The sequence below is a fragment of the Dermacentor andersoni genome, chromosome 1 (assembly GCF_023375885.2).
Source record: "Dermacentor andersoni chromosome 1, qqDerAnde1_hic_scaffold, whole genome shotgun sequence".
Lineage (NCBI taxonomy): Eukaryota > Metazoa > Arthropoda > Arachnida > Ixodida > Ixodidae > Dermacentor > Dermacentor andersoni.
In genome coordinates this window covers 23,413,742-23,431,893 of record NC_092814.1, presented here as the reverse complement: position 1 = coordinate 23,431,893, position 18,152 = coordinate 23,413,742, and the positions used below count along the sequence as shown (strand labels likewise).

Sequence of the window (18,152 nt, the reverse complement as noted above, 5' to 3'; positions counted from 1 at the left end):
AGCGGCTACAAAAGCGTCCCCGGCAGTTCACTTCTTCAGTGGGCGAGGCAACAGTGGCGTGGGCATCATGTTGATCGGCTATCTGTTCATCACGCAGTTCACCGGCTACCTAGCAGCCTCTATGTTCGAGAATGCTGCTGCGCATGTCCCTGACGTCGCGATGCACTTGTCGTTATCATCGTTCCCTCGCTGTGTCATGAATGCGCCGGGGGGTCAATGTGTGGTCGACCCTATCTTCCTTGTGGATAACAGCGACAGATGGCTCCTGGCTTCATCGGCCCCCATCGCACATGCTCTGCTGGAGAAGATTGACGTCACAATCCACCGCCCTATTACCGACAGACCAAGTTCCCCGACGACATGGTTAGCGACTACAAAAGCGTCCCCGGCAGTTCACTTCTTCAGTGGGCGAGGCAACAGTGGCGTGGGCACCATGTTGATCCACTGTCTGTTCATCACGCAGTTCGCCGGCTACCTAGCTGCCTCTATGTTCGAGAATGCTGCTGCGCATGTCCCTGACGTCGCGCTGCACTTGTCGTTATCATCGTTCCCTCGCTGTGTCATGAATGTGCCGGGGGGTCAATGTGTGGTCGACCCCATCTTCCTTGTGGATAACAGCGGCAGATTGCTTCTCGCTTCATCGGCCCGTATCGCGCATGCTCTGCTGGAGAAGATTAACGTCACAATCCACCTCTCAATCACCGACACACCAAGTTCCACGACGACATGGTTTGCCGCTATAAAAGCGTCTCCGGCAGTTCCCTTCTTCAGTGGGCGAGGCGACCGCGGCGTGGGCATCATGTTGATCGGCTATCTGTTTATCACGCAGGAATGTTCCTTGCCGATTCTCGGTGCATCCGTTCTGATAACCGACGTATGCTGCTTGCAGGCTTTTATTGAGCGGCGATTTGGAAGTTAACCCTGGTCCCAACCCTCGTTCTGAGCGCGATCCTGCTTCCCAAACCCGGTTGACAGATGTGGATAAACAGCCCCAGGTAGCGAAACTGCCCTCCGAACTCCTAAAGGGCCAAAAGAAACTGGCTCTGGATATTGCTGAAATCAAGATGTTTCAGTCATCTGTCAACATGAGGTTTAAGACTTTGCAAGCTCGTGTATCATCTCTTGAGTCACCCTCAACATATAGCGGTGCGCAGGATTCTGATGAAAACCTAAACACTCAAATCAAGCAATTAAAAAAAAACGCTATCTCAACTTTCTCTTGCAGAAACGACAATTTAGAAAACAGGTCGCGTAGAAACAACGTTATTATACGTGGTCTTAGCGAGGGCCGTAACGAGAATTATAAGGAACTTCTTCCAACATTGCTAAGTGGTTCCAGGACACTCTTAATACCGCATGTCAGCGTATCGAAAGGTGTCATAGAGTCGGCAATAATTTTAGAGGCCGGTCAGGTCCGGTTATTATGAAGCTGCTTGATTTCAGGATAAAGTGCTGAAGAATTGCTATAAACTTAAAAACACTAGCTTTCGTGTTTCAGAAGACTTCTCGCCTCAGGTTCACGATATTCGCAAGAAGCTCTGGGAAGCGTCCTGCTCTCATAGGGATAGTGGCTCATCTGTCCAACTTCGATTTGATCATGTATTTATTGACAGGGTACGATACGATTGGGATAACACACCCAATACTTTCGTCAGATCATCTGTTGACTCAACTAAACCTGCTGAAACACTTCATAGGGCCAAGTCCCCTTGATTTCACGGTACTGGCAAAAACTTTCCATTTTAAACATTAATGCAAAAACCTTGTCAGCAATTTCTCTAAATTTATTTCCTTAGTCTCGTCTTACTCGCCACATGCGTGCGACCACGTGACCCCGTCGTCACCGCCTGGATCCCGAATCAACGTACCACCACGTGACTCTGTCATCACCGCCTGGATCCCGTTAAAAGGACCCCAGATGACCACGGCAGTCACTTGGCAGCGGAGGCAGCAAACTGTGCACACTCTGAACCCTTCTGCTTATTTCTTGAGGTTTGAAAATTTCCGATTCTTTTCAAAGTGCCTTGCTAAGTACATTGCTGCCTCGTTGTGTTGACTTTTTTCTGTCCTGATTTTGACGTTTGCATTATGACCACTACAACTGCTGACCTGAAGCGCGAATTCCGCAATGAATTAAGAGAGCTGAAGAACAGCATGGACTGATAAACAAAGAATTCGAGGCTCTAAAGAAAGAATGCAGTAAAAAACGAGAATGCGGCACTAAAAGAAACAAAACAGGTGCTAGCGCAAGAAATTGAGGCGTTGAAAAAGAAAGTGTAGGGAAACGCCATGAAAATTGTGGCACAAGATCAGTATTCTAGAAATAAAAATATTCAAGTGAAAGGAATTCCGCAGGAGAGGTCCGAGAGCCTCGCAAGCATACTTGGAAAAGTTGGCGACGTTCTCGGGGAGACCATAAAAGAAGAAGACATTGAAGTCTGCCACTGAATTCCGGCGAGAAATTCTGACTCTGATCCCAACATAGTGGTGGTTTTCCAGAGCAGGGTTAAACGCGATGTAGTCATTAATAAGGCCAGGAAGCACAGGCTGACTACGAATGAGATCGGATTTCCTGATAACCAGTCTGTCTACATAAATGAGCACCTCTGCCCGCAGCTCAAGAAGCTGCTAGGCATGGCCATTGCTGGGAAAAAAGAAGTAAACTGGCGTTTCGCATGGGCTAGGAACGGAAAGATTTTCGCACGTAAGACAGACACATCGCTTGTCCTGCGTATTTCGTGTGAATCAGAATTGGACAAAATGCAACGCGCCACCACCGTTAGCTAAACGCGTTTTTATTTGTTCGCGTTAATTTTATTTTTTATTTATAAATGGATACACCCGGTGCAGTGGCGTAGCCAGAAATTTCGTTCGGGGGGGGGGGGGGGGGGGGGGGGGGGGCTCACGTTGCAGGTGGACCTCCTCCTTAAAAGGAAACATTAGGTCGGATGCTCCTATCTAAATACATGTATGAGGAGAATTCGTTTTTCTCGGCAACCACTGCTCCGAATTTGACGAGGTTTGTTGCATTTAAAAGAAAAACTTAAATTCTAGTGACTGCTTGTTTCGAATCTTCGATTTAGGTCGTCAATATTTTATTGAAAAGTGGCAAAAATCGAAAATTTTCAGAAAACGAAACAAGTATACAACTCTGTAAATCAGCAATGATAATTGATATCACAATTCTGTGAATTGCACATAATAGTACATCTACAGCGGACAAAATTGATATGTTACACATGAGTCTCAAAAAAGTAAGTATTATGGAAATATGGCTTTTGCAGAACCCTTGTACATAACATAACCAATTCACGTAAGATACACATAAGATACACGTAAGATAAACGTAAGACGCTTGGTCCACCAAGAACCAGGCGCATACTGCTCGGCATCCTACACCGGCGAGACAAGACTTTCTGGAGAGGTTGCGCTCAAGCGAACGCGGTGCAATCCGTCGAGTCCCCACAGTGATGGCGGCTAGCGACCATTGTTTCTTTTTCTCGTCTGCTAGCTATAAAGCGTCCAAAGCTCTGCCAGGCGAAAATACACTCGGCCAGAGAAAACCGAACGCGCACCGAAGTGCGCCGCGCGCTGGTCGGGGCAACACGAGAAAAACGCGTGCGCTCTGGCTGGCTCTGGCAACGCGCGGGTAGGGGAGCGAGAACAAAAAATAAAATGAAGAGGCTCAATGTGTCCTCGCGATTAAAAGTCAAAGTAGAAAAAACTAAATAAGAACGTAGTTGCCTTGGCTGGCTTTAGTGTCTTCACTGGATGCTTTGGCGCAGGTGAAAAAAAAGATGATATTTTTTTATGTGACATGACGGCACGAATGAACCACCACAACGCTTCGTCTCATCGGGCCTCGCTACGGGCTTTGTCAACTTGTCTGATAGCGTGTTGATTTGGCTTGTCTCGTTGTATGGCCCAATGTGCGACTTTGGAAAAGTCAATGCACCTTTGGCGTCAAATATTTAAGGGAGCATTAAACTTACAAAGTTCCGCAATTGAAAATCTAAAGCACACGTTTGGAAATGCCAATGTACCTTTCACATCAGATGTTTATGAGAACTTTATACCCATAAAGTTTCAGAACTGATATCCACGCGCTCCGTAAATTCCATGATAGAGTGTAGATTCCGCGGCCTCCGCGAAATGCCGCGGCGAGCCCGTTCGCCATGAAAACACCCCTGAAACTTTGTGCTCGGATGGGGCTGCTTGCGCTATGTGACTCCCAGTGCATGGGCGTTGCCGCAAAATTCAGCCTGAGTTCGCAATTTTCGTGGTGAAATGGCTCTTCGAGCGTGAAAAAGACGCTCTAGACAAAACCCAGAATGATTTCCGGCGCCGGGGGTTGCTTTTGTCGGCGGTGCATGGACAGCACGAAAAAATTTCGGGGGGGGGGGGGCTGAAGCCCCATAAGCCCCCCCCCCCCCCCCCCCCTGGCTACGCCCCTGACCCGGTGGCATTGTAGTGCTGCACGACTGCAACTACTTGAAGTTTCTGCACTTGAATGCGCAATCTGCAAAGAACAAGTGCGGTGAGCTTTTCATGTTCTTCAGCAAATTCTCTTTTCAATTTAATGTGATCACGGTGACTGAGTCTTGGTACAAGCAAGAGAGTGACGTTCATGACCTGCCTGGATATCAATCTTTTTTCTTAAACAGGCCTTCCCGTCGCGGAGGCGGCGTGCTTCAGTTGGTATCGAATGAGTTTTCTTGCACCTTGATCCCTGAGTTCTCTTCTATAATGCGAGATTATGAAGTTTTAAGCTTACAGTACAAAAAATACGTTATTGTGGTTGTGTATCGCCCACCTGATGGAAATATTGATGACTTTATTACTTTCTTTGAAAGGATTCTCAGCTTCGTGTGTCTAAACGACATGAACAGTTCGGTGGGTGGTGATTTCCTGTTAATCTTTTACAAATTACTTCGCAACACCAAGAACTACAACTACTCCTTCACTGTTTTTACTGCAGGAATGTTATTATAGAACTTACGCGTGTAAGTCATACATCTGTAACACTACTCGTGCTATTCATCACAAACTGTTCTGAAGATACCACCGAATCGGGAGTGATTGTAGCTGATATGAGCGATCATTTGCCGATATACATGTTCTGTAAGCTTCATCAGGCTTCAAAACCAGTGCGGCAGTCTCAGTCATTTGTTTTCCAGGAAATTAATTAAAAAAACACTAAACACTTTCCGACACAAATTAATAATATTGATTGGAGTTCGGTGCTTCTATGTCAGGACGCTGATGACGCATAGGATAAACTCATGCGCTGTCTTAGGGAAGGGTATGACAACTCCTTTAAATATAAAATAGTAAAGAAGTCAACTAAAAAACGGAAACCGTGGCTTCATGGCGAATACCTTAGGATGATCCTTGAGAAGGATTCACTGTATCATAAGTTTGTCAGAACAAGGAACCCTGATGATCTTGCAGGCTTTAGGAAATACCGGAACTATGTTACGAAATTCGTACTAACTGCTAAAAAGCTGTATAACGAGAACCTATTTCAAGAGGTGAGTAATCGGATCTGTCTATTATGGCGCGAAATTAAAAAGCTTTTGCATTCCGATGTCCGCAATAGCGTTGACTTTGAACTTGTAGTTGAGGATAGAACGCTAAGAGGCAAAGAATTAGTAAATCCGTTTAATGATTATTTTACCAGTCTGGAAAAAAGTACTCGCGACACAGCATTAACCAAGTATTTGGGCACACGGAACGCACGTACAGCTTTTCTTAAACCTACAGATCCATGTGAAGTTTACACGATATTCATGCCATTAAAGATAGTAAATGCCGTGATGTGAACGGGCTTCAAATACGACCTATTAGGTTGTGCTTGAGCTCTTGCTCCCAGCACTTGCTCATGTTTTTAACCTATCGCTATCAAGTGGAATTTTTTCTGAAAAAATGCAACACACGAAAGTTAGTCTTATTCAAGTCCGGTGACAAAAATATGCTATCGAATTACAGGCCAGTCTCAGTACTGCCTGTCCTACCCAAGGGACTAGAAAAAGTTATTTGTAAAAGACTAAAGTCATCTTGTGATAAACATTCCATCATATAAAATAAACAATTTGGGTTCCGTGCGGGAATGTCAACTGAATTGGCTCTGCTAACCCAAAAAGAGTTCATTTTAAATTGTTTTGAAAATAAGGAACTAAAGCTAGGAGTTTTCGTGGACTACTCTAAAGCATTTGATAGGCGAAATCATCAGACTTTGTTTACTAAACTAGAGCATTATGGGTTTCGGGGCATTTCTCTCAACCTATTACAATATTATAGTAACCACAGAAAACAACTCGTTTCGATTTCATCAGAAGACTCACGTCTCCGGGAAATTACACAGGGCGCTCCCAAGGAAGTATACTAGGGCCAGTATTGTTTAATATATATGTGAACGACATTGTCAACATTTATAATGACGCGAACTTCATCATTTATGCGGACGACACCAGCCTCTTTTTTCATTCTCGTAATATCGGCGATCTCTCGTTGTTGGCAAATATCACACTGAAACAATTGGCCGAATGGAGCAAGGTTAACGCCCTCAAATTAAATACAACAAAAACAAAAGCTGTTATTTTTGCACCTCCACAAAAACATCTCAGTGAAGACGTTCTGTTGGAGGTTGGCTCTGAAGTAATTGAACTTGTTCCTAACGTCAAAACTTTGGGTGTTATATTTAATCAAAAATTGACGTGGAATGAACACGTGGAACTTATTGAATCCCGTTTAGCCAAAGCTTGCGGCGTGCTTTGTAGACTCCGCGAGACGATACCATCTAAAGTTAAACTGATCCTTTATAATGCACTATTCTCATCTCATTTAATGTATTGCCACCTTGTGTGGGGTACCACGTCAAAGCAAAATATCATTAAGTTATTACTGCTAAACAAAAAAAGGCTGTTCGTCATATCGCAAAAGCGCCATTCGATGCACATACATCTGAACTATTTTCGAAGTTTTTATCATTTGTCTAGCAAGTTTATATGACGTTAACCTTGCCGTAAAATACCTGAACTACTTTAAGCATAACAATGAAGCGCTCTTGGGGTTGTGAAAACTAACAGAACCAACAGATATATTGTATAACATTAGGTAAAGAAAGAGATGGCAGCTACCACTCTCCCGTACAAATTATGGATCAAATTGTTCATCCAATCGCGTCCCATCCTTATTAAATAAACTTCATGAAAACGGTATCGAGATAACTGACATTACTAGGAAAACATTACGAGACTTCCTAATTGAAACTGAGTAATTCTTTGTAAGCGTTCCTTTGGCTAGGGAAAGTCACTACTTACCTCTTTTAATGAAGTGGTTTTACGTTTTTATGACACTCTCGCATATAGGATGCAACCTGCAAGACATTTATGCGCACCTTCATTTGCTATCTATGTTTCCGTATGTTAAGAGAACGCTATATGATAAATTTTTCAGCAATTGAAAATAATGATGTATTTTTGTTATATACTTTATATTCATATGTGTCATTTGTACTAACCACGCGGATTTGTATCACTGATTGTACATTATACTGTATATTCATATATGTCATTTGTACAGATTAACACGCTGTTTTGTGTCACTAATTGTGCATTTCGCCTTACACCTTTTCACTCATACATTTGTACATTGCACACACTAAAGTGTACAAACTTTATTTTATTATGCCTCCGTTGTCATAAATACGGGCAAGAACCTTGTCAAGCTGCAAAAAGCGCTTTTAGTTCTTGTCCCAGCCTTAATTATTTTTGTAATTTTTTTTGTAAATGAATGAATGCGAAAATAAAGATTGATTGATTGATATTATCGGTGTTACTCAGGCCTGGTTACATGATGGTGTGCATGATTCTGAGGTAACCCTTCCTGGCTTCAAGGTGGTTCGGGGAGACAAAAATTTCGGGAGCGGAGGCGGTGTTGGTCTATTTCTTCAATCTCATCGACCCTTTTCTGTACTCCCTGCCCCACCTGATACTGAACCTTTGTGGTGTAAAGTCCAACGTGAAAATGTGTCTTTGATTATAGGGGTCTTTTACCGTCCACCTGATCGTAATATTGAGTGTTTACACAATCTAGGTGAATTTTTGCATAGTTATATTACTTCTTCATGCAACGTTATGTGCATGGGCGATTTTAAGGCTCCTGTTGTTGATTGGTCTATGAAAGTGAGCGGTCACGAAGTAGCTATCGGACCGGAGTTGGTGCACCTTTATTGTCCTGTGGCCTGCACCATATCGATCACTATTTCACTCAGCAAACTTCAGTCCTTGGTCCTGTTTTTCTTACTACATCTCTTTTTAATGCCGGTTATGAATGCGATGTTATTGATGGAATATCTGACCACAATGCTGTGTTTATTTCAGTTTCAGGCATCGTCCCTAAATTACGCTATATCTACTGCACACTTCCTGACTTTAACCCCGCTGATGATTTGGCAATAACAGACGCCCTATGCGATTCTATTGATGAGTTTGAACTAATAAGTACCACTAGTGATATTAATACCTTGACAAGTTTCTTCGAAAACCTTGTCAGTAAGTGTATCAACCTTTTCATTCCTTTAAAAACAAAGAAAACAAACACTGAGATTCCTTAGATGACTAGGGACCTTTTGCATTTATCACGTCATATGGCCAGATTAGGTCGATCGAAACCCTCTGGCGACTCAACAATACTCATGCAGTTCCATGGCGCTAAAAAGGAACGTTATTCTAAAATGGTTGCTGCAAACAAATTTTATTGCAAGGTAACCTTGCCCAAATTAATGAAAACTAATCCCAATAATTTTTGGAAAGCTATCCTGCCACCTGGGTCATCCTGGAACACGTGAATAATTAACAACGTTGCAGTTTCTGATACGCAGACAATAGCTTCTTTTAACACCTACTTCTACTCTGTCTTTACGACTGATAACTCTGTAATCCCTGTTTTTGATTCTGAACCATATCCTCCAATCGACGATGTATCACTGTCTCCTGAGGGTCTACTTAGTCCTAAACTTAGAGACCAAGAAATCGTGTTGTCCTGACGCTATCCCTACTGTTGTTTCTCGTTCGATACTCTTTGGTGTAGAAGATATCTAATAATTATCTTTAGAAAATCCCCCCTTCCTCCCTCGTGAAAAATTGCTTCCATTTTCCCGTTATTAAAGTCAGGTAACGTTCAATTGTTATCTAAATATAGGTCCATCTCCTTAACAGCACATTCATGTAAATTACTCGAACACATGATCTTTAAGCATAATACGGAATTTCTTTAAACGAAGAAAATTTTATCCACTTTCCAGCATGGTTTTAGACGTGGCCTCAGTACTATAACACAACTGACAGAATTCGTTCATGACATCAGCAGCTCTTTAGACATATGTGGCCAGATTGATGCTATCTTTGTAGACTGCACAGGCCTTCGACACTGTCTCACACCCTAGACTTATGCACAACCTGTTCACTATACTAAAAATGCATCTTTGGTTGGCTGGATGTCGGACTTTCTTTACCAGTGCTCGCAATATGTACGTTTATACTCTACTAACTCACCCTTGATGCCTGTTTTATCAGGGGTTACCCAAGGCTCAGTACTGGGTCCTTTTATTCTTGCTTTATACGATTAATGATCTCCCCCTACACACCTCCGTTCAAATGCGCCTTATGCAGACGATTGCGTTTTACAACGTACCATTAAATCCCCTACTGACCGTAGTACCAACTAGTTCGCTGACTTCTGTAGCTGGTGCAAAGTATGGCAAATGAATATCAACTTTTCCAAAACTGTCTCAATGTCCTTTACACGACGCTCATGCCCTTCCTTCGTTGCCTGTGCCTTTAATATTACTTTAAATAGATTGTTCGAATTCAAATATTTAGGTATCCTACTAACACTCGATTTGTCGTGGTCGAAACACATTGATGTCACCTGTAACAAGGCCCTTAAAAGACTAGGCTACTTACATCGTACGCTGCGTCTTGCTTCTCAAGGAACTAAACTTCTAACATATCAAATCCTAATTTGCTTCATCCTCGAATATGGCTGCATTGTATTGAATCCATATAAACACTGTGACGTCAAAAAAGAAACTAGAACCGGTGGAAAAAAAAAGGCAGTGCGTTTTGTTCGCAGGAGTTATGAAAATGACTTTTCACCGTCCAACTCTCTTCCCCTACTTGGTCTCACTCCTCTTGCAGAGCGTCAGAAACTTCAATACCTAAATTCCTTCACACGTTAATCCATTCTCCTCGTCTGTCCTCTCTAGATAACTATTTGACTTTTTCCACACCTTCATTTAGGAGGAGTCACCACGCTCTCAATATCTCAACCTTTTGTGCCCGCACTGATTCCTTTAAATACCGCTTTTCCCCATCAACAATTGAAGTCTGGCTTTCATTACCGGGCAATATCGGTTCACTACCACTGAAACAATTCACGGAAGCTTCGTTAAAAATTTTTGTATGTTTGTTGTTCATCCTACTCCTGCAATAGCCCCATTGTGGTTGCAGTATGTAGAAATAAATAAATAAATAAATAAATAAATAAATGAAAAGCAATCATTGGCCTATGCACCTCTGCCGTGAAAGCGAAGCGCGTTTTTGTGATGTGTTCACTAAAGTCTGCGTCAGTGCCACTGAATGTTCCTGCACAACGGGAAGATAAGGGAAATGCAAGCTGCTCACCAGTAATCTCATATACTGCGACAGGTAGGAAATGCTTTAATTTGCCATTTTTCGCGATACAGAAGGCAGCCAACTCGTACCACCGACTGCGGCTACTCGCCTGCTTTTCAGTGCAAAGCCTACGGCAGCGCATTATACATGCTCGGAATATAGCGAACGTGAGTGCGCAAATTATAGATCTTGAAATCTTGATGCGAAGTGCAGGCGTATACGTGCGCTTAGAGAAAGCGCCGAATGGTTTTACTGCTAATATGTGGTCATGCGCTGCTACTCGCGCAGACGGCGATTCTTCGCGTCCGAGGCGTGAGGACGAAACGTGTAATTATGTGTTACTTCATGGTTGATGGACCGCATAAAAATGTTGCTGTGTAAAATTGAACAGCCGCTGACTGCCCTCCTTCGTGCACCACCGTCCGCAAATGAACATACCTTGTTCTACCCTGAACGCATAATTGACACAATGATCACTGAACCGAAGTGATTCCCCAGCGTTTGCCTGCTCTCTGCTAGAACCAACATTGCTATCATTGGGACAGTGTCAAGTGAGACACCTGCGTAAAGTGGACTTTAACCGAGCTGCCCGTTACGCGTCTTTAAGATTGCTAGGCCGCACAGCGCGGCACGCCGTCGCAGGTCCCGCGACTTCCGCCAGTTTGAAAAAGTCAACGAGAAGGTAAGTGTACTGCGGTGTCTGTAATGTTAAAAAAAATTCATAAAGTGAAACAAATACCGTGCGCGACGCGCATCGCTGAATTTGACACCTGTTCGAAATCTGCGACTGTGCAATTGGCAACGCCGTAGGACGAGCTGCACTGCCGAGTGCCAGTTCAGCGGCCAGCCTGCACAAAGCGCAGCGCTGTCTGAACCGTAGTCTACGCAACGCATGTGCTTGACTGTGCAACTGCAAAGCACTAGGGGTTCTTCGCCAACGAAAATAAGTTGCTTTCGAACTCGCAGTCTGAGAAGTTGTCGAACGGTGCTTGGCACAGTGAGGGCTTTTCTACTGTTACCTAATGTTGCGCTAAAATTGGTCAAATATTTAAAAAGTTGACCTTACAGCCTTGCATCCCCCTTAAATGCCAGTTGCTTTTTTCTTTATTTAGACTTGACTATCAACTAGAACGGGGTTGTGCGAGGTTGAATTGCCAAGTCGTGCCTCATGAATGTTGAACACATGAACCATGATGGTCTGCTGACAAAACCCACAGCATCCATTTATTGCACGAATTTCCGTGCCTTCAGGCACCGCTGCGCTTTTGATAGTCCCTTACCTTCAGCGCATTGTGCTGGAACCCATGATCAAAGGCGAGCTTCCTGTTATGACCATTCTACCTTTTTACCTTCATCCACCGCTTTTGTGCTCTTCATGGATCTGATATTTTCAGAAGTTATCCGCCAGTCACAAATCATTCTTTTGGGAACAGCGAAGCGTCACCTTGGTGCCCAGATATCATTCTTGATTGCGTGGGCAAAAGCAGACAATTTAAACTTGTCTGTATAACTTTTACGTGACATTTCTTATCATGCGTTGTGCTGAGCAGCTGATAACAGCAACAATGGTGGTGTTCCAGTGGCTGAGCCAATGATGAAGGGTGAAAAATAATTAAATTACATGTTTTGTTAAAAATATAGCTCCTGTACAAACGCTTCATTCTTTTTTTAAGAATGAAATCTTGCTTTGATCACCTCTACTTCAGAAGCGTTAGTGGTCCTGCACTGCCACCAATGCCAGGATTGGCTTCTTAGTGGAGCAGGAACATGCTCACATTCATTTGTTTTTAGCTTCGTGAATGTTTTAACCTCAATTTCTTGGACATAAAAATAACACTACTTTTCGTAACTGTGTACTGCGCAGATACACCATATCTGCCATCAATTTATTCACAGAAATGGCAGGACATCCAGAGTTGCACACTGCGATGTGATGTTTCACGACTGCTCCAAATCCGTCGCGGGCAGTTCTTTAGGTAATGTTGCACAAAGAGCACAATTTGCAGATGTGTACTTATTTCTATACCTGAAACTTGAAATCTGTTCTTGAAATTGTTCGCTGCACCATGGCTGTCATATTTGTTAGCTTGCTTAGGATTCTTACCTTTTTGCCAGTCGTGTACCTAGATGAGCGCATAGCATGCATGACCTGAGTGATGGAATATGTTGGTGCAACGGCAAAGCTCTGGCTTTCTTTTTGTGCTGTTATCAATGCAGACAAATATCAATTGTTGATCTTTTTTTCACAGGCCCATGCCATATGGTGCTGAAGTGTGAAGTTTTGCCAGCAGCCGACCTTTGCAAGTGTTGACATAACGTTCCTTCTGTTTTCTTTATCTTTATTGCAATAAATAGCTTTTGAGAAAGATCATTATTTTGCATGTGGTGCTATTTGTTTTTCTTCAAGGACAGACTTCATCTGCTTTGCTGCAAAAAGATTAACATCACGGCAGTTGAAGTTCTTGCAGCTCAGATGTGAACTCCATTAACACACTCCTGTTAGCAAGAATTCGGTCAGTTCGCCAATCCTCCAGTGTGTGGACTTCTTAGGTAGTTCACCATACTTTTTGGAGCCGCACAAACTTTAAGCGATGACTTAAAATTCTCACATGCACCCCGTCCACTACCGCCCTGTTGCCCTTTACCAGCACCCAGTAGCATAGTACAGGTGAATGGGGGGATGCTATGTTTTTTTTTCTCTGAGAACTCTACTTTCAGTAAAGGGAACTATACATTTAGAAAACAATTTCTTATTTCAGTGCATTTCAACAGCTTAACCTTCCTGGAGGAATTGTCAGTTATGCAGGTTCATTTATACAAGACTCACCGACACCTTTTGCATAATACTGCTACAGAGAATAGACAATTTTTTTAGCCGAACTGCTGGAAGCTGCAAATGGCCAGTGCATATTGTGAAACAGTTACAAGAACTTTAATATTTGTAACAATGTTGGGTGTTTTCTAAACATGGTGAGCCAGCTTAACCTTGACACCTTTGCTGGTGGTATGTGCACTGTTTCCCAATGAATTTTATTAATAAGTGTGGAAATTTCGCATTTCCAAATGATATTAGAAGTGTTAGTGCGAATGTCTGTAAGAAAAAATAGATATGCCTGAATAATTGCCTGAATGAATGAAATTTGCCTGATGGCAGATTTGAAAGAAAAAAGAAATACGTGTTCAGTAATAACTGTGTTGCTTCGTGCAACAATTCAGTTCGCGTGGTGATCACTAGAAGAAGGATAATTATTTCCGACGCTAGTATAGGGGCAACTCGAATGTAAAGACACGATATTTCGGCGCCCCCTTCGTGCATAGAAGTAGCAGCTATCTACTCACTCGATTAACACAAGTGCCTTCGGAACAACTTCTGCAGAAACCGCCCCTACGACCTTTTTCCCTTCAGATCGCAGATGGATTGTTGTCCGATGTGAGGCGCCCACCAGCGTGTTTAACTTCGCGGGAAGCGCGTAGTTATTACCTGCCACGCAGAGTCCCGCGATGAGAAGAAGTTGGGTGCAGCATTGGACACCCAAGCATAGGCGTCACGTTGCCAACCTATTGCCTAGACAGCGTATCATGCGAACACTTACTTGCATTTCGCCCTGCGTGGTACAGCGCACGGGGAAGTGGTCAACGGTGGCCGTACGCTGCTCGGTCCGTTCGCATGAGAGCCGCCATTAGTGCTTGGAAAGGTCGCCACGCCCCCTCAATCGCCATGAAAACAGGTGTCGATTACAGCAGTACGCGTCGCGCACACTATTTTCTTACGCTGCGAAAGTATGTTTAACATTGCATTCAGCACGATAGACCTCATCGCCTACTTTTTCAGAGCGGCGGAAATTGCGGCCATGGCGTGACGAGCCCCGGCCGCTGTGCTGCCTCGCAATTGAAAAGACGCACCCGGCACGTGCCATTCGGCGCATGCGATCGTGTGCACGATGCTTGCAGTTGGCGAGGTCCGCCTCCAATGTGACAAACAGATTTATGAATATGTTAAGGAAGTGTGTCATGCATTTGTGCAATGCTTTCGTATAATCCAAGATTTGTTATCGCTGGAGCATGTTCCGACACTCGCATTAATCGACGAGTGAGTTGAATGCTGAATGCAAAGGCTGACTTTATTAGAATTCGCGTATCATCTCAGTCCGAAAGCATACCAAGCAAGCGACAACGGTGGCTGCTCGTAATTCACGTTGAAAGGGAAAATTATTGTATTGCAGCGAAGCTGTTTACCTGACGGACCTGTCTGAATGAGCAGTACGCGTGGTCTCGCAGAGGGAGCTTGGGCGGTATCTGGGCTGGCTAACGTCCGTAAAGTCAACAAAATATATGGCGGCACTGCGTGATCAGGGGGGGACACTCCGTATGGCTCCCATTGGCCGTTTTCGAGCAGACGCTCTTTCGACGCTAGCGCCAAGGTCCCCTTCAGTTACGGCCCTAACCAATGGGCGACGCAGAAGCAAAGTGGCGGCGCACATGATTGTTTACGTTGTCATGGCAACAGCAACAGCAGCCGCGCGGCACCTCCTCTCCCAAACGTTTTTCTTTCCTTTTTTTTTATTATGCTTATGCCGACCCGCTCTACTTCCTTTCCCCCTTTCCCCCATGCCGCGCGCACCGCTCACTTTTTTTTTGTTTATACCCGTAAGCGGGGCGTTTTTTTTTTTTTAATAGCGCGCTTGTTACGGCGCGCCACCCGCCAGTTCGCAAGCAATGCGCGCGCTACGCAACGCATTGGCATTGCTTGCGAGCTGGCGCGTGGCGCGCCGTGGGCTATGCGTTGGCATGCACGCAGTCTTGCCCATACTTATATTATACCAGCATGTGCCAGGACATAAAAAAAATTCCACTTCCAACACAACAGATGTTTAGTCTCGCTTTATTGACTTCGTTTCCGAAAACAGATTTTTTTTACAAAGTGGTGTGATACACGCTAAAAAAATGAGCGAAAGTGAAAGGTGCATGACATATACAAGAGTACTAAAGACAAAAGTTCACAGAGGGTGAAATAATAAAAGAAAGCGCTAGAAAACGCGAAGGCCGTTTCACGTACACACATAAAAAAAGATTTTTATATAACGTCAAGACCGAAATGTAGACGAGCTCCTGATATATGCATTAAGATATTGCTCAAAATTGGACGACGTGTATGACTTAATCATGACAACTATAAAAAAGGAAAACTCACTGGTAATGGCAAAAACAATGACACGCAAAATACCTAAAAAAATAGAATAAAATGCTAGCATTGTTTGATTGAGAGCCTCTCCCCCCCCATACCAAAAGAAAGCTTACTTATAAATCTGCACGAAAGTATATGAAATGCGTGACATGTTCATTACTGCTGAACAAATTGAAAAAAACATGGCAGAATAAAAATAACATTGTACTAAAAACAAACACACAGTATCACATTATTTTGCACTTCGCCACAACTTGAGTAACAGTGGCAAGGGGAACAGAAGGTAGTCGGCTTTTGCAGCAGCACATAGAAAACATTCGCAGAAAGAAAGTCTTATTCCTCAATCAAAGACCAGGTAAAATAAGCCAACAACACAACTTTTCTTTCGACCCAAATGCAATGCTTAGCAATAAAATTACGTCACTTAAGGCACTAAGTCGTACCTACCGGGCTCTCCTTTGTATAATAAACACGAACTGCAAAAATCTGCATGTAGGACACTTGCAATGCTAATGCTTTCCAGCAGAAAAAGAAAGCGTATCATGCCTACACATGAAGGTTGTTCGCGCGGTTTTCCCATCGGGGGTTACTGAGATAGGACACAAACACTAACAGTAATTTTTCAGCTGTTAATAGGCTTGTAGAACGTGCCACACAGAAAAAGCACTGAGGGTGGTATGGAAAGCTGGGCAAGTTACTGAAGTTGCAGAATGAGACTTGGCACAGAAAAACACAAGTCACAGACCAGGTGACAATGAGGAGGAACATCTATTTGTCAGCTTTCTCTACCGGGAAGAGGCAAGCGTAGCACAATCAAGGCGCAGCGACGTCCGGAGCCTCATGGAGCACACAAATGGACAGGGCTGTGTTCGTGTACATGCGCCTTCTGATGTCCTTGGGTCTGAGCGCTCACCTGTTGTCTTTAGGCACCCGGAACAACCTTGCAGGACTTGTTTTTGAGGTATTTGTGCACCACTGCACGATGCACGAGGGGTACGAGTCGTGAAACGGGTGAAACATCGCGGAGCGCAAGCACACAGCTACCGAGGACCACGAAACTGACGAAACTAGCCACGCCGGTCAACGCACAGCAGCGCACGCTTCGCGATAACAGCAGATAACGAAACATGAAACGTCATGCAGCGGGCTGAGCTGGCTCCTGGCCGGCGGGGCCGCACGGCGTGCGCGCGGAGACAGTCGAAGGTGAGGGAGTTGCGAGGGTAATAACGAGAGAGGGCGATTGAAGAGGAGTTGGGGAGGGGGAAGGGCTCGGCCACCTGGATCGGCGCGCGTGCGCGCGACGATCTACGAGGCCATGCAAGGGAAACGAATTTTTGCGTTCGCCCATTACAGAGATGGCGCCAATTACCTCTGCCACCGAAACCGGGGAGTTTCCCCCCACAGGCGTGGTCTCGTAGGGGGCTTATCTGGGCTGGCTTACGTCTGTAAAGTGAACAAAAAAGATAACGAACGGCGCAGAAGAAAGAAACGAGACGTGATTTCACGTGTCGTAGTGGGGGAGTGCAACCCGCGCTGGCCGCCGTTGCTGCCGGCTGCGTCTGCTGTCGCCTGCCCTCAATAGACAGTTTCAGTTACACGTACGTAGAGGCTTCACGTACGCAAACGTGAAAAGCCTACGTGCCTTACGTGCACGCCATCTGACACGCTTTTAGCTACACGTACGCTACGCACGCCAAGAGGGACCCCGTAGCTACATCTATCGGGAAATGTGAACACGGCGGTAGCCAATTCAATCCTGTCGCCGTGTTTCGATGCAAGCCGTCTGCGCGCGCGCGGCCCGCTATCGCTTGTTCGTGATCTCACGGAACTCCCGCGCGAAGCTGTCTACGTGCGCAAGAAACGCACGCAAAGAATTGAATCTCACGTGCGTCCGTGAGACGCGCGCGCGCCCGCTACGTTGTACGCATGCGCACTGCTGACACGTAGAAACTCTACGTACGCAAAGCCTCTACGTACGTGTAACTAAAGCTGTCTAATGAAACGGCGCGGCAGTTGTGGCGGGAAAAACGGGGATGTGCGCCGCGATAGCCGCCGCGGGGTGTAAAAGCACGATTGCGCAATGCAGAGGTACACCACTGCAACGGTTGCAACTCCAACAAAAATGGGGAAAATAACAAGACCACGCATTGTGCGCACGGCCGAGGCACAAGCCGAGTACGAGGCAGAGACGCGACTAGAACTAACTACGACGTGCCCGTGCGAAAGTGGAGAATGCGGCCAGTGACTCTGCCTCCGATGAACGCCAGCGAGAGCAGGTTCGGGAGTCT

The 18,152-nt window shown here is 44.7% G+C and overlaps 1 long non-coding RNA gene across 1 annotated transcript in view; it reads left to right on the top strand.

Annotated features, from left to right (window-relative positions):
* The window catches only part of LOC129380412 (uncharacterized), a 35,048-nt gene extending 21,988 nt beyond the window's left edge, over positions 1-13,060 (top strand). The window contains exon 2 of the long non-coding RNA XR_008608420.2: positions 12,929-13,060. This is a non-coding gene — a long non-coding RNA (uncharacterized lncRNA). The remainder of the gene's footprint in view (positions 1-12,928) is intronic.
* The last annotated feature ends 5,092 nt before the right edge of the window (positions 13,061-18,152 follow it).